Source organism: Macaca nemestrina, chromosome 4 (assembly GCF_043159975.1).
Source record: "Macaca nemestrina isolate mMacNem1 chromosome 4, mMacNem.hap1, whole genome shotgun sequence".
Lineage (NCBI taxonomy): Eukaryota > Metazoa > Chordata > Mammalia > Primates > Cercopithecidae > Macaca > Macaca nemestrina.
Window position 1 is genome coordinate 103,347,307 of NC_092128.1, and position 16,875 is coordinate 103,364,181.

The following is a 16,875-nucleotide window of genomic DNA, read 5'->3' on the forward strand; positions in this document are numbered from 1 at the left end:
GGAGGAGAAGGTTGCAGTGAGCCGAGATCACACCATTGAACTCCAGCTTGGGCAACAAGTGGGAAACTTCGCCTAAAAAAAAAATTCTTACACACAACAATAGCATAGAAATCTAGAGGCGACTAAATGTAGTTAAATAGTTTCAAGTTTCTTAATTGTCTTGTATGCAAAATGTGGATTAAGATTAGTCATTGATGCACCAAGAATGCATGTTACAATTTCAAGGTCATCACTAAAATAATAGAAATGCAAACATATATATCTTTCAGACTAAAAGAGAAGAAAAGCTGAGTGACAAGTCACTCAAACAGTTGGAAAGAAAGCAAGAAAAGAGAGAAACAGGGACATAAAACAGCTGGAATAAACAGAAAACACATAGGAAGATGGTGGATTTTTTTATCCAAACTTATTAGTAATTATAAGTGCAAAGAGATTAAATGCCCCAGTTAATAATCAAAGACTATCAGACTGATTTTTTTAAAAAAATAAATAACTGTCTGTTGTTTACAAAAGACATGCCTAAAACATAAGGATACAGAAAGTTTGAAAATCGAAGAATGGATCCAGGTGTTCCATGGAAACTATAGCTAAAAGAAAGCTAGTTAGGCTATATTAATAAAGACTAAATACACTTTAAGGCAAAAAGTATTAGTAGAATTAAACAGGGACACTTCATAATGATAAACATTTTAGTTTAATAAGATGAAGTAATAATTCTAAATTTCCATGCATTTAAAAACATGGCCTCGGCCGGGCGCGGTGGCTCAAGCCTGTAATCCCAGCACTTTGGGAGGCCGAGGCGGGCGGATCACGAGGTCAGGAGATCCAGACCATCCTGGCTAACACGGTGAAACCCCGTCTCTACTAAAAATACAAAAAACTAGCCGGGCGCGGTGGCGGGCGCCTGTAGTCCCAGCTACTCGGGAGGCTGAGGCAGGAGAATGGCGTAAACCCGGGAGGCGGAGCTTGCAGTGAGCTGAGATCCGGCCACTGCACTCCAGCCTGGGTGACAGAGCAAGACTCCGTCTCAAAAAAAAAAAAAAAAAAAAAACATGGCCTCAAAATATATACTTTTAAAAGTTGTCAGAACTATAAAACAAATAGAAAAATTCACAACCATAATGGGGAATTTTATCACACTTAATGCCAGTAATTAAAGCAGACAAAAATCAGGAATGATCTGAATAATTTGAACAACGTGAATAACACAGGTAGAGCACTTTACCTTACCACCCCCAAATAGACATTTTTTTCAAACACATATGAAGCAGTTACCAAAGTTGACCACACGCCAGGCCATAAAACAAGCTTCAACACTTTCACAAGATTGAATTCATAGAGTCTGGTTTTTCTGATCACGCTATAATTATGCTAGAACTCAAGAGTAAGAGGATAATTAGAAATTCTGATAGGTTTGGAAATTAGGAAATACACTTCTAAATAACTTATTGCCAAAGAAGAAAGTATATGAAAATTAGAAAACAATTGTACTGAATGCTAATGAAAATGTTATGTATTAAATGTATGGCATACAAGTAAAACAATACTTAAAGAAAAAAGAGAAGGATTAAAAATCAATAAATTATCTATCTTATGAAGTTAGAAAAATTTTCCAAATTAAACTCAAGGGAAGTATAAAGAATAAAATAAAATAATAAGAATAGGAAATAAGAAATAAACATAATAAAAAGCCTCAACAAAGATCAAATCTTGTTCTTGAAAAAAATTAAATTAATAAACCTCTGATGAGACTGATCAAAGGAAGAAAAAGAGAGAAGGCACAAATAAACAGTATTTTTTAAAGGATATCACTATAGATCCTGGAGTCAATCAAAAGATAATAAAAGGATATTATGATCCAGCTTATGTCAAAACAAATTGAAAATATAGATAAATGGGAAAACATGTAATTGACCCAAGAAGAAACAAAATCAGAATAGTAGCATAACTGCTAAAGAAAGAGAATGTCTTCATTGGTGAGCTCTACCAAAATTTAAGGACAAAGCAACACCAATTTTATAGTCTTCAGTAAAATAGAAAAAGTGTGACTTTTCAGATTATTTATAAGGCTAAAGAAACTTCAATACCAAAATCTACAAAGGCATTATAAGAAAAAAATTGCAAGTCAATTTTGCCATAAAAATACATGTAAAAATTCCAAAAACAAAAATTATCAATCAAATCCAGCAAAACATAACAAGGCTAACATACATGACAAAACTGGTTTCATTCCAGGAATGCAATGTTGGCTTACTATTAGAAAATCACTGAACTCATTATATTAATAGATTATAGGATAAAACAATATATTAACAGATGCAGAAAAAATGTTTGATAAATTTTTTTGACCTCCAATTATGCTAAAAGATTTTCACAAACTTGGGATAGAAGACAATTTCTTAAACCTTCAAGTTTATCTGCAAGAAAGCTACAGGAAACCTATACTTAATGGTGAAGCTTTGAAGATGTTCCTTTTGAAATAAAGAATGAGTGAAGAATGCCAGCATCATCACTTCTATTCAATGTTGTAAGAGATCCTAGCTAATGCAGTAAAACAAGAAAAAAAAATAAGATAAAAAGCATATGGATTCCAAATGAATAATAAAAACTGACATTATAGATATAAATATATAGCTGAATATCCAAAATAATATACAGATAAATTATTAGAATTAATCAGAAAGTTTAATAAGGTTGCAGGATATAAAAATCAATATTTTTCCACATAACAGCAATAAATAAAAAATTTAATTTTTAAAGTTTTGTAGCAATGAAGGGAAAGCTTCCTTTTTGCCCTTGGAGGCTTCACTGAAAAATCAAGTCATAAAAAGGCAGATAAATAAGAGAAAAAGCATATGAATTTATTACTCCTATGCACACGGGGAAAATCAGAGTGATTGACCAATACTTCAATGGGTGCAGATGCTTGTAGAGCCTTCTTCTTAGGGGAAAGAGAGATGGGGAAGTGTGGATGATTTTAGGGGAATAATAAATGATTTTTAGGAATTTGGTGGGCTTGAAGAAAACAATGGTCCAGGACAGAGTCTGCTGGGCTCACAGAGCAGACTTTTGTTTGTGACAAAAATCTGCCCAGGTTTGTTGATAGACTTTAGTCTTCCTTCTTGTGATATGGTCAAGATTAACCGCGACATTGTCGACTCAAAAATGGGAGATTTTATCTGACCACATATCAAACTTATCATGAAAGAATAATAATGAAAGCTGTGGTATGGGCGCTAAAGTAGACAACTTCGCAAATGGAATAGAAAAGGAGTCCAGGGAAAGATGCCCACATATAGGTAAACTCGACTTGTTTCAGAGGTAACATTGCAAAGCAGTAAGGAAAGGGTGTTCTTTTCAATTATATAAAAAACTGGACATTTATATGGGAGAAAATTTAAATGAAAACCTACTGGATTGTATGTCAGATTGGTTCCAGGTGGATTATAGACCTAAATTCATAAGACAATACAACATCGAAAAAATAATATGAGGGAATATCCTTAAAGATTTCAGGGGAAGGAAAGAGCTCTTAAACAAAACACAAAACCACTGTACTCAAGAAGGAAAATATTGATACATTTAATTACCTAAAACTAGAAATTTCTGTTCAACAAAGTATATTAAAAATGTGAAAAGACAAGCTATAGAATGGAAAATGACATTTGCAAACTATGTAACTGACCAAGATCTAGTATTCGTAATATATAAAAACTGCAAATCAGTAAGAAAAAGATTTTAAAAGACAATAGAAGACATAGAAAAATGGGCAAGAATTAACTTCAGAAAAGAGGTTATCCAAACGGATAACAAACCTATGAAAAGGTGTTTAATCTCATTAAAAAATGAGGAAAAGTAAATTAAATCACAATGATATATAAGTATGCATATTGGCATAACTTAAAACCTTTGACAATATCAAATGTTGGTGAGGATGTAGAGCATCAGAAATGCTTATCTTGTGTGAACTGGAGAATAATTAGTACAACTATTATGGAAAATTACATGCCTTAAACTAGTAAAACTAAGGATTTGTTTTTCCCGTGACCTTGAAATGCCACACTGAGTACACACCCTACAGAACTGTGAATTATGTGCACCATAATACATATGAAAAAATATTCATAATAGCACTAATTATAAGAGCTTCAAATTGGAGGCAAAACAAATGCCCATTAGTAGTAGAATAGATAAATACATTATGGTATATTTCACACAATGGAATACTTTATAGCAACTAAAAAAAATGAAACTGCATATGCTTGTAGCAACATAAAAAAACTTTTAAAAACATAATATAAAGGTCAAAGACAGAGTCATTAAAGATACCATATGATCTCATTTATATGAAATTCAAAACTAGCCAAAATTAAGTGATATTTGGCAGTGCACGCAAAGGTAATTGTATTAGACTGTTTTTCACACTGCTGATAAAGACATACCGAAGACTGGGCAATTTACAAAAGAAAGAGGTTTATTGGACTTGCAGTTCCACATGGCTGGGGAGGCTTCACAATCATGGCAGAAGGCAAGGAGGAGCAAGTCACATCTTACGTGGATGGCAGCAGGCAAAGAGCAAGCTTGTGCAGAGAAACTCCCATTTTTAAAACCATCAGATCTCGTGAGACCCATTCAGTATCACGAGAACAGCACAGGAAAGACCCGTCCCCGTGATTCAGTCATCTCCCACTGGGTCCCTTCCACAACACGTGGGAATTATGGGAGCTACAAGATGAGATTTGGGTGGGGACACAGAGCCAAACCCTATCAGTGATAAAACTCTAAAGCAAAGCAGGAAATCACTTTTTATAAGAGTCCAGACTGAAATATATTTGCAGGGAGAGGGAAAAGATGTACAGAGAGGGGATGTCAGAGTCTCTTTTTTGCTCTAGGTGGCAGATTCAAGGGTGTTCACTTTATTTTGGAAGCAGTGCAGAGAAGGGAGCCAGACTAGAAACGGAGGTGATCAACTGGGTCTCAGTTACATACAGAAAACAGCAGAGACGGCTGAAAGATCCTTCTCTGTGTTCAGAGCCATCATCTATCATTAGCATCCAGTGACAGCAGGAATATTGATGCCAATATTTTTCAAAGTCTGCAGAAACGACTTGGCTCCTCTGCAGAGCCTTGTGAGTCACTTCAGAAGAAATCAATATCCATCTTCTGTTCTCTTCTTGCCTGGCGAGGGGACCTGGAATCCTTAAGCTTTTGCTCCTGGTTTCCCACTTCAATATTCATCCAAAGAGTCTCCTCCTGCTTGTCCTCATTCTTTCTGCCCTTCCTTGCCCCCCAGGGTGGAGATATCAAGTGTATGATACCCCACTATGTGGTGATGTTAGCCCCAGAGCACAGCTGAACACAGCATTCCTCAGGAGAGGATTCGTCCTCTATATAGGGAACACTGGAGATACTGCTGCCCTAACCCCAAAGAACTAATCACCAAAGCTTGGTACTTTGAGCCCATGGTAGGCAACTGGAAGAGCTATTTGGGGCAAACAGTGTAACTCAAACATCATCATAATTATCTGACAGACTTTAAGTAGGCCGATCCAATGTTCTCAAACCTGGCTGTATCATGAATCACTCAAGGAATTTATTTTTTATCCAGATTTCTGAACCCCCAACCTCAGAGATTCTGACTTACTGGGTTCTGGGTAGAACATGGAAATCTATATTTATAGCAACTCACCCAGGTGATGTATCCAGGTGGCTCTCATGCAACTCTTCAATGGACTGGTACTTAAGAGCGTCCCAGGGGGTCAGAGCTCAAGTACCTCACGGCCAGGAACTGTGTAGGCCTCCTTTGCTTACATCTAAGTGGTTTCCCCTGGTCCAACTGGAACATGAATGTTATCTCCTAAGAGTCCAACTTTATTACTTCTAACCGTCTAGATATCTGCTGGTAAACTCAAGACATCTCTAATTCTTCCTCTTTCCACTAGAGATTAAATGCATTTTTTTCACATAAAGATAGACTTTAATCTAATGTAGTTATGCATGCATATAAATGCCCAAACAAGAGCCAAGTTGGGAAATATGGCCATGTGTTGATGTGATGTCTTGGAACAAGTAAGGACACCTCTGCGGAGGTGTTTTGAGGGCTACACCAACATGCTGATGTGATACCTTATCAAAGCACTCTAGAGCAGCCATTCTTAAATATTTTGGCCTCAAAAAGACCAAACAAGTCCTTTATGATTGCTTATGTGTATTGTATGCATTAATATTTATTTACATGGATATTTATAATCCATTCATGTTAAAAATTTTAAATGAAAAAATGTTTGTTTATAAATCATTTACAAATAATAATAAACTCACTGTATCAACATAAATATCTATTATATGAAAATAACATTTTCAACAAAATTTAGTGAAAAAAGTGACATTGTTTTAACTTTATGCAAATCTCTTTAAGTTTGACTTAATAGAAGACAGATTTTCCTATCTTCTGCATTCAATCTGTTGCAATATGCTGTTTTGATGGAAATATATAAGGAAAATCAGTCCTCACAAATATGTAGTTAGCAAAAAAAAAAAAAGGAGTGTTTTAATCTGCCTCTGCACTTAATCTGTTGCATTATAACATGCCATGTAACCTCTGGAAAATTCCACTGTACACATGACAGAACAAAAATGAAAAAGGCAAGTAACATCTTAGTACTGTTAAAAAAATAGTTTTGACCTCACAGACCCCCAAGATTTTCAGACTTGGCCCCACCTTCCCCACTCATCCCACCCCCATCCTAGTTCTAGACCATGCTTTGGAGACTGAAGACTGCTTCTTCAAAAGGAGCAGTGTGCTCCTTTCTTTGCCAATAGACAGCCATTGCTGTAACACTGTTCTCTTGGACGCAAAGCTGAGGCAGGTGAGGCGGGCAAGCTAAGGGACCATTCGCATCCATTTGCAGAGCTGGTGAAAGTGCTAACTATAGCCAGTGCTGATTGAGGCTTCGTTCCAGGCAACAAACACCTCAGCAGGTTCACCTGGTGATTAAACCCGCCTCTGCTGGGGGCAAGAACCTGATGCCCTGCTCCTACTGGGGACAGGTGATTGCTTGAATTGGGGAAGAGAATAGTCAAGATTCACCTCAAAGTCGATGGCATTTGCCAGGGTTGTGAGTTTGAGCAACAAACAGCACTCATGTTTGTCAGAATGAGCTTCTGAGCCACCTCCCCATGAACTTGAGCACTTCCCCCTCTGACAATATGTTTTCCCCAGATATCTGCTTGTCCAACATCCTTGCTTTCCTCGGATCTTTGCCCACATAGTACTTTCTAAGAGAGGCCCACCCAGACTACATCATTTAATACTGCAGCTGCCAGCCCAGCAATCCGGATGCCCGACCATCCGGCATTTTTCTTTTGTAGTAGTATGTGTTGCTTTTTAACATACTGTACGATGTGCTTATTGGCTATGTTTATTGTTTATTGTTGATATTTCCCATGAGACAAAGATCTTTGTTTTATTCAATGGTGTATTCCCAAGGACAGAACCACACCCAAAATTGAGTAGATACCAATAAATATTAACTCAATGAACGCACAGGTAATGTTTACACATGGAGGGGCAGAGGAGAACATCAGCTTCCTGTAAGCAGCCTACTCCCAAGAGAAGGGGAAGGCAGAGCTGAGCGTGCTTGGTTTATTCTCTGCAAATTCATGATGCATGGTTCAGCCATTCCTTTTCATCAGAGTGATTGAAGGGCAAATAGGAATTGGGAATGTGACATCTCCACAGTGAAAGAAGACATCAGGTATGGAAAAGAAGAACCCACCCCGATATCCCCAACTGTCTGTTATTTACTCATTTGCACTTAACTCCTAAGCCCATGCTCAGTTTAAGCCTGTGGTGATCCTCAGAGATCAGAAGTTCCAGCAAGAGCATTCTGCTCCCTCTTCAACAGGCACTCCCCCAGTGCCAACCATTGCACCTGTGCCCTTTATTTCCCTATTGTTTCTCAGCTCCAAAGCCACCTTTCTATTCCCTTCTCTTGATGGTGGGGCAAGTACTTTGCAAACCAAATTTCTCAGACTACCTCAATCATTGACTTACTGTCTGCCAAAAGGAGATAGGCAGGAGACTAGAAGCAAGCAAGAACATAATTGCAGGGGGGAGGTCAGGGATGGCAGCGGGCAGTTCTTCCTCCAAGCCCCAGCCTTGCCATCTTCTCAGTTACTAGCAGCATCCAGGCACTATTAGTCCTCAGTTGCATGGAGCTCACCCCCAGAGTCCCAGCATCAGCCCCGGGGCCTCTTCTGAACTCTCAGGACAATTCTACCCTTTACTTTTTGTTCCTCCAGTCTTAGGAATATTAGCAGCTTTCTGCAGTTAGAATTTCTATGTTACTCCTCTTTCCTGCTCTTTCAGTCCTCCAATAGCCATGGGATAAGTTCCCTGCATTGAGTCTGTCTATCTGAAATACCTAGTGTGGTTTCTCTTTCCTTGCCTGGATGGACCCTAACTCATACAGCTTCTCTGTAGATACTTTTGGGAACATCAGTGGACAAGTTAAAATTCATCCCCAGGGAGCTCTAATGTGGGTCAGAAAATTTACTAATTAAATTTCTAAAAGACTGCAAATCCATTCCTTATTCCATTTCTCTTTCCAAAGTATGCTATTCCGAATTGCCCAATGTAACTGAGGTGACCATAAACACCAATGCACCCAAGACAGTCCAGGTTTTTGCCTGTTATCCCAGCAAAATCATTAATATAGCCTCCTTTCTCTCTCAAAACTATCTAGTTTGAGTGATAAATTATATGGTCACTCTAAATATAGACCATCGTATGTTCTACAGCAAAATTCAATGACAACATTAAGATACTACAGCAAGGAGGCATCACGCTACCTAACTTCAAACTATACTACAAGGCTACAGTAACCAAAACAGCATGGTACTGTGTACCAAAACAGATATATAAACCTATGGAACAGAACAGAGGCCTCAGAAATAATGCCACACATCTACAACCATCTGATCTTTGACAAACCTGACAAAAACAACCAATGGGAAAAGGATTCCCTATTTAATGTATTATGTTGGGGAAAGAGGCTAGCCATATGCAGAAAACTGAAAGTGGACCTGTTCCTTACACCTTATACAAAAATTAACTCAAGATGGATTAAAAACTTCAATGTAAGACCTAAAACCATAAAACCCCTAGAAGAAAACCTAGGCAATACCATTAGGACATAGGCATGGGCAAAGACTTCATGACTAAAACACCAAAAGCAATGGCAACAGAAGCAAAAATTGACAAATGGGATCTAATTAAACTAGAGAGCATCTGCACAGCAAAAGAAACTAACATCAGAGTGAGCAGGCAACCTACAGAATGGGAGAAAATTTTTGCAATCTATCCATCTAACAAAGGGCTAGTATCCAGAATCTACAAAGAACTTAAAACAAATTTATAAGAATAAAACACCCCCATCAAAAAGTGGGTGAAGGATATGAACAGACACTTCTCAAAAGAAGACATTTATGTGGCCAACAAACATATGAAAAAAGGTCATCATCAATGCTCATTAGAGAAAGGCAAATCAAAACCACAATGAGATACCATCTCACGCCAGTTAGAATGGCAGTCATTAAAAAGCCAGGAAACAACAGATGCTGGAGAGGCTGTAGAAAAATAGGAATGCTTTTACACTTTGGTGGGAGTGTAAATTAGTTCAACCACTGTGGAAGACAATGTGGCAATTCCTCAAGGATCTAGAACCAGTAATACCATTTGACCCAGCAATCCCATTACTGGGTATATACCCAAAGGATTATAAATCATTCTACTATAAAGACACATGCACACATTTGTTTATTGCAGCACTATTCACAATAGCAAAGAGTTGGAACCAACCCAAATTCCCATCAATGTTAGACTGGATAAAGAAAATGTGGCACATATGCGCCATGGAATACTATGCAACCATAAAAAAGGATGAATTCATGTCCTTTGCAGGGACATGGATGAAGCTGGAAACCATCATTCTCAGCAAACTAACACAGGAACAGAAAACCAAACACTGCATGTCCTCACTCATAAGTGTCAGCTGAACAATGAGAATACATGGACACAGGGAGGGGAATGTCACACACTGGGGCCTGTCAGCAGTTGGAAGGCTAGGGGAGGGATAGCATTAGGAGAAATACCTAATGCAGATGACGGGTTGATGGGTGTAGCAAACCACCATGGCATGTGTATACCTATGTAACAAACCTGCGCATTCTGCACATGTATCCCAGAACTTAAAGTATAATAAGAAAAAAAAAAATGACAAAAAAAGATACTCCAGCAATAAAATACCAATTACAAGATGTTCCAAATTAGAATATAAACTCCTTCTCGTCATGAATTTTCTGAAATTAAAATTAAATGGTTCAATGATTAACGTACAAAGATATTAAACCCCAAAGGAGTTAAAATCCAAAATCATATTCTCTTCACCTTGTAATTAAAAGTTCAAAGAAAATTAATGTCCAAAATATATCCCGATTTCTTATTCAACTGCTTTGTTATATTTCTCAATGTTCCCAGGCCATGCACAAAATGTTGGAGTTGAGACGTCCAAATATCACTTCTTTTTTCCTCATGAGCATCTTGAACAGATTATAAAATAAAGAGAACAGAGAAGAGACTAAAACAACACCCTTATTACTAACAAATGTAGCTTGTGCCTACAGGCAAGAAAGCCTGCTAACAGTGAACTCTAGAACTGATCTTCCCCACTGTGGCATTAACAGCTACTGTTCACCCATGTCTGTCTTTGTCCCCTCTTCTGGGCACAGCTATGCTATATCTTTCTCAGCCTCCCTTATGGTTAACTCTGTTCATGTGATTGAATTTTGGCCAATGGAATATGGAAAAAAATTCTGTGCACTCTCCTAATGGTCCATAAAAATTTCCCAAGTGTGTTTCACGCTTTCACAGCCTCCCCTCATTTGCAAGCTGAATGAAGAGGACTCTCAGGGCTTAGAAGAGGGCAAAGCCACCAGAAGGAAGAACACTAGGTCTCAGCATTACTGCATGGAATAGAGACTGTTTCTTTACCACCAATCCTCATTGAACAGTGACATAAGTGAGAAACAAACATTTATTTTTGTTCAGCTATGGAATGTTTGCAAGTTGTTTGTTTCACCGGTTAGCGTATCCTGCCTGATACACCCAGAAGATCCCTGGAAACCCTGATGCAGGACAGGTTTCCTGTGGCAGGAAGTGAACTGCTCAGGAGATCCAGAGCCACAGAAGAAACTTCTGACCCTAGGGACAGCTCCCCCCACGAAAAAGAGGGCCAGGCTGAGCTGAGCATGCTCAGTAAAATCTTTCCACATTCAATCCAAGCAGCTTAAGCCCCTCTTTCTTCCCTGGTAGGAGTGAGGGAGCTTCTTTCCAGAGGCTAAAATAATCACCCCGCCACATGGAAGGAAACAGCTCCCCACCGAAAATGTGTTTTCTTTTTGTGCAGCTCTTTTCTTGATCTCTAGAGATCTTTCCCTTTATTCCCCATCCAGAGTCTATGTACTGTTTCTCAAGACACGCCCGCTCTTAGCATCCTTAGCAGGTATAAGACAGAGGGGCACTACGTTTCTCTCTTCTGACTAGCCCATGAACGCCAGTCGTATGGTCGCCTTTGGGCAAGCTTGGGTGAGAGTTACAGGAGAAACAGCCCTTCCCGACCTCTCTCCCCACCTGCTTCAGATTGCAGAGTCCATGAAGGGTCATTCTCAGCAGACATAATAAGAATCCTGGATGCATTCTTCTATTTAACAATGAGGTCATTTCCTCACAAATCACCAGGCTCTTCCTAAGGGAAGTTTGTGCCCACAGTAATGCCCAGAGTCCACCTGCCTTTCAGACCCACCTTCCTTCCCTGCCTTTATTTGAAAAGGAGAGAGAAAAGCTCCAACCTTCATCATAACAAAACTAATGTTGGGATGAATCCACTTCAGTGTGCTTGCCATACTTTGTAGTCCCTACTGAGGGACAATGCCCTGCATAGCCCTGGATACATGGACCAACGTTTGGTCCCACATGGCCTCCACCTGCCAACCAAAACAGATGAGGCAGAGGTGGACGCCCATAGATTCGTCGGCACATTATGGCTGAGAGATAAGCCAGTTAATGGGAATTAAAACCCAAAGTTCATGATGTAGAATTCAAATGAGATAAGTCACAATGAACCATCTCAAAACCATAAGACAGCAGGAGCCGTGAGTAAAGGGAGGAAGTCAGCTCATGGAGAAAGCACAATGGCACAGTTGTAGAGAGACATGCAAATGATAAGAGGATAGCAGAGGGACAGGAGGCAGAATGCACAGCTTGGAGGAAACTATTCACGGAGATATTGTGGAACCTGTCCATTGTTCAGTGCTTTCTTTCCATGTCTATGTTTATAATAAGCCCCTTTTTCCTTGACCTGACTTGGGTGGTCAAGGTCACTGTGCCTTGCCTGATTGAAACAACTCATTTGCACAACTGCATAATGAGACTGTGACAAGTGATCCAGAAAACCGTGATCATATGGGCTTCTCCTCTTCCTACCTAAAATAGCAGATGCCTTGAGCTACAAACTTTGGGAAAAGGGTATGAATAAGCACTAGATAGTTTTGCAAGATTTGCACTTTAAGGAGAAAGGAGACTAAGCTAGGTGAATTATTGGGATATTCTTTAGGTTACTATGAGGTTTGGAGGTTACGGTTAGAAAAAAAGTTTCCTGCAGCAAAACCCCTGCCAAATTGAAAAATTCTTTAGACCACATGGGAGATCTTCAAGGAAATCATGGTGCTGGTTAAAAAAAAAAAAAAAAAAAAAGATTTTGACTTTCTCCTCTTCTGGGGATGGGAGAACTAAAGTCAGGCCTCAGTGTCATCTTTCCATCCAGGAGCAAGACCGAGCCCTTCCACTGTGGGACGTTGAGGCCTGAATAAGACCCTTCTAAGCAAAGGTGAAAGAGGCTCTGAGTACAAGTACCCATAAACATGGGCTGCTGTAACATAGGCACCCAGAACCCTAATCATCAAAGCCAATGAATGTCTCTAAGAAAGGGACTGACTGTCCTGACAGAGTTTTAAGAGCCAAAAGCTTTGTGGACTGAACCTCCAAAACAGAGCAGATGGGAGGAGGGATGGTGAGAAGGCTTATTCCCAAGCCAAGCCCTGGAGAGGATGGCAAAGTGGCAGGTGGAAAGCGTGGTAGATGTGGAGTGCCATGTGAGATAGGATATCCCAGTTGATGCCTCACAAGTCCTGGTACTTGCTGCCTCTCATTGCACCTCCTGTTTCTATCTTCAGTAAAGGCTTGAGGCTATTTGGAGCTCAGAAGCCAGCAGCTGGAGGGAACAGGCAATTGGCCAGGCCAAGTCCTCAGCCCAAGGAAGGCAGGCCTGGGGCAATGCCTACTGGCCAGCAACATTAGAGGGTCCATTGGAAACACATCCAAGTCCCCATGACTCACAACTGTCATAGCTGTGAAGCAGTGTCATCTTTCTTCCTGAAGATTTCCCGTATCACCCCAGGAGCAACAGGGATGATTGATTTTTGCTCTGGAAATAAATAATGGGTCACTGGGGACATGAATAGAACTATAGCTTCCTTAAGAAGCAATCTCTCTTAAGAAATTATAAAGCAATCGGCTCCCCTGCTCAGTGGCGTCTGTGGCATTGTACTCCCAGCCTTTCAGGATAAGTCTAAAACAGTTTGGCACTCAGTTCCAAGCTCACCTATGGAAAAGGGGGAACTCCAAAATCTGTAGAATAAATAAAGTAATGAGGTATGCCTACCCTAAATGGAGAAAGTCCAGCCAGTATTATTAAAAACTTTCAGTCTTTAAAATTTATAACATGGAAAGCTATACTATACTGAAGTATCTGAGTCTCCCCAAAAAACAATGACGCTAGGGAGGAAATCAAACGAGAGGAATCTAAGATTGACAGTTCAACTAGCCAAATCGCCAAATAATCTGCAGGCACAGTGGGATAGTGGACTGTTATTAAATAAACCCCTGGTGAATTTTCTTTATTGAAGAGCAAGAAGTCAGCAGGTTTCAAAGTCCCAGGAATGTGGGGATGTAGGCCCTCTCAGTGGTAGCCAAAAGTGAGAGTTAGGAAGGGTCTAAAACCTCTGCTCCCCCTTCACCAGAAAGCCAGCCCTGGGGAGGGAGGGACCAGGCGGCAGCCCCACTCTGCACCACACAGCCCTCTGTTACTCCCGTCTGGCCTATTAGTCTCTCCCTTAGCCTGACCTAAGTAACTCTAACCCAAGTAAGGAGAAAAACAAAGTTGGGAATTTCAGCATTCCTGACCAAGAAAGGTTGAGGGTCAACCTGCAAAAAGTAAGCCCCAAAGTCAAGGAAAGGGAATGAGATCTGGACACAGAGCTGCACTCAACATCTAGCATGACCCTCAGCAGGATGCACCACTGGACACAGCAGTGTCTACGCTTGTCCAGCAGAAACGGGGGGATGAGTGAGCTTGCTTTCGGCAGAAGAGAGAAACCTCCCACTAAGGGAAGAAGGAGCTGGGTGCATGAGATTGGCCCAGTAAGACAAACCTTCTCCTCAAAATAAGAGGGGCAGCTCCCACAGTATTGTGGTCTTCGTCACTGTGTTTGTCCCCTGAGTCAGTTTCCATGGACTTCCATTTAAACCCTGGGGGCAGGCAGGCAGGATCACTAGAAATCTGTGAGGCATTAGGACTACTCTGTCCCCCTGTGACAAAATATAACACAGATGGAGAAAGAGGTGCTGCTGACCCTCAAATTTCCAAAGGCCTGAATGGGGGTGGCCCAGAGCAACAAACTGCCTGCTTGCACCAAGCCCACTTGCAGAAGACAGGACTTTGGCGGGAGAGACCAACCACTCCTGAGGACCTGCCCCTTGCTGCCTCTCATTGCACCTACTGTTTCTATCATTGATAAAGGAAAGATGTTGCATGCACCACTCTATTTAGCATTTAAGGTCAAGGTTCTGGGGAAATGAGTCCCACAACACTGGCAGGAAGAAGGTCTACTCCATGACAGGGCTGCCACAGTATGGTAGCAGACAGGACTTTTCATCAATGACAGCCTCTGGAAACCATGGGGAGAAAGTGTCCTGCATAACCAAGTGGAGGCAAACACCAGTGAAGCGTGGATTAGACGTTGAAACGATTCAAGTGAAACAACAGAACAATTCAAGGGAGGAGGGACATAAAGGCCCAGTGATTCACAGTACTGCAAAGTGATTAGTCTAAAATGCAAATTTGATGACATCAGATCCTGTTTAAAATCTTTACCTTTTCTCCATTCCCACACACCCTCTCCTATCAGACATAATAAACTACTGCTAGGATTATTGCAGTAGTCTTCTGACTGTCACCAGTCTCACCTCACTGCACTCCTCCACTTCCCCACTGCTTTCACAACAATCCATGTAAACCTCCAAACTCTTCGGGGCCCTTCTTACCTCTAGCAATGTTCCCTGACTTCCTATACCCTTGGGGCAAAAGTCTACACACATTATAGGCCTTATAACAGCCTCCATCCATTCATTCATTCATTTAACAAATATTTATCAAGTGCCAGTTCCATCCCAGACTACTGTTAAGAGTGGTAGGGAACAGTAAACCAAAGACCAAAAGTCCCTGACTTTAGGAAGTTACATTCTATGGGCAAAATTTAGCACCCTCTGTGTTCAGCTCTTCTGCATTCAGTGGTGTGGGCACGGGCTTTTACCAGCTCATGTAGACCAAGGGTGCACATCCCTTCCCAACATTGCATTCAGTGATATTGCTTTGGTAGCCTGAAATCAACCTGGATGGGAATATTTACACTGCGGAAATCAGAAGAAGTCACTACAAATAAGCAGACACTAGGCTTTTTCTTTTTCAAGAACAGGTACGTGAACATTTACCAGCATACTTTTGTACCTTAGTCCAGGCTGCTCTCTGTGCCTAGAAATCACTTCTTCTTGTCATCTGCCTGATGAATACCTACCTTCAAGACTTAATTCAAATATCAAAGCAGTTTTGGACCCAAGAGGGAGAGCAGACTCCTCCTCCCTCTGAGCTGCCTCTGTACCGTGCGCACACCCAGAACACCTTCTGCACTTACCTAGTCATGTGACTGTCACCCCACTGTACTGTAGATTTCTTGGAGCCAGGGATGAGTCAGACGTGACTCATCAATATCCCCAGCCCCTGGTATAGTGCCTGGCTCAGTTTTTGGACCACTCTAAAATAAATTCCTGTTGAATACATTTGGAGCCAGGAAAAAAAATATGTATCTTATTTTAACAGCTGTCATCAGATTTCATTTTAGGAAAGGAATCAAGTATGAGGTGAGATGAGCTCAAGTTGTGGAAATGACCATGGGATATTTAGGTATAGTAATATGTAACACTGAGATTTCCTTTTCTGAGCTAAAATTATTCCATACCTACAAGATATATTCACAATGTAAATGCCTTATGTAAACGGTTGCACTGGTGAATGTTAAGAAAAATGGCTGAGTTCTATAACTGAGTTAATGGTGTGCAGAACAGGGAAGAGAAGACATGAGCAACAAGCATGGTGATCCCTAGACTGAATTTCCTCAGAATAAGGAGGCTGGAGCCAGAAGTGACCACAATTAATAAGCCCCCCAGGAATTTATGAAAATCTTGTGAAGCTCTAGATACTTCAGAATCCTTGGACTAGAGCTTTAAATTCATCTCATCTAGACATGAAAAAACAGCGTGGCCTAATTTGACAGCTTAATCAGGAAGAAGTGGGTAAGATGGATGGATGGATAGATGGATGGATGGATGGATGGATGGATGAAAGGAAGGGTAGATGAATGGATAGATGGATCTCTGAAAGCAGAGGTTGTGAATGGCTTAGTAGTAGAGGTGGCAAGTGA

At 40.4% G+C, this 16,875-nt stretch overlaps 1 protein-coding gene across 1 annotated transcript in view; it reads right to left on the reverse strand.

Annotated features, from left to right (window-relative positions):
* Positions 1 to 16,875, reverse strand: part of LOC105475836 (probable C-mannosyltransferase DPY19L2) — a 126,047-nt gene that overhangs the window by 108,637 nt on the left and 535 nt on the right. The gene's annotated exons all lie outside the window — the stretch shown is intronic.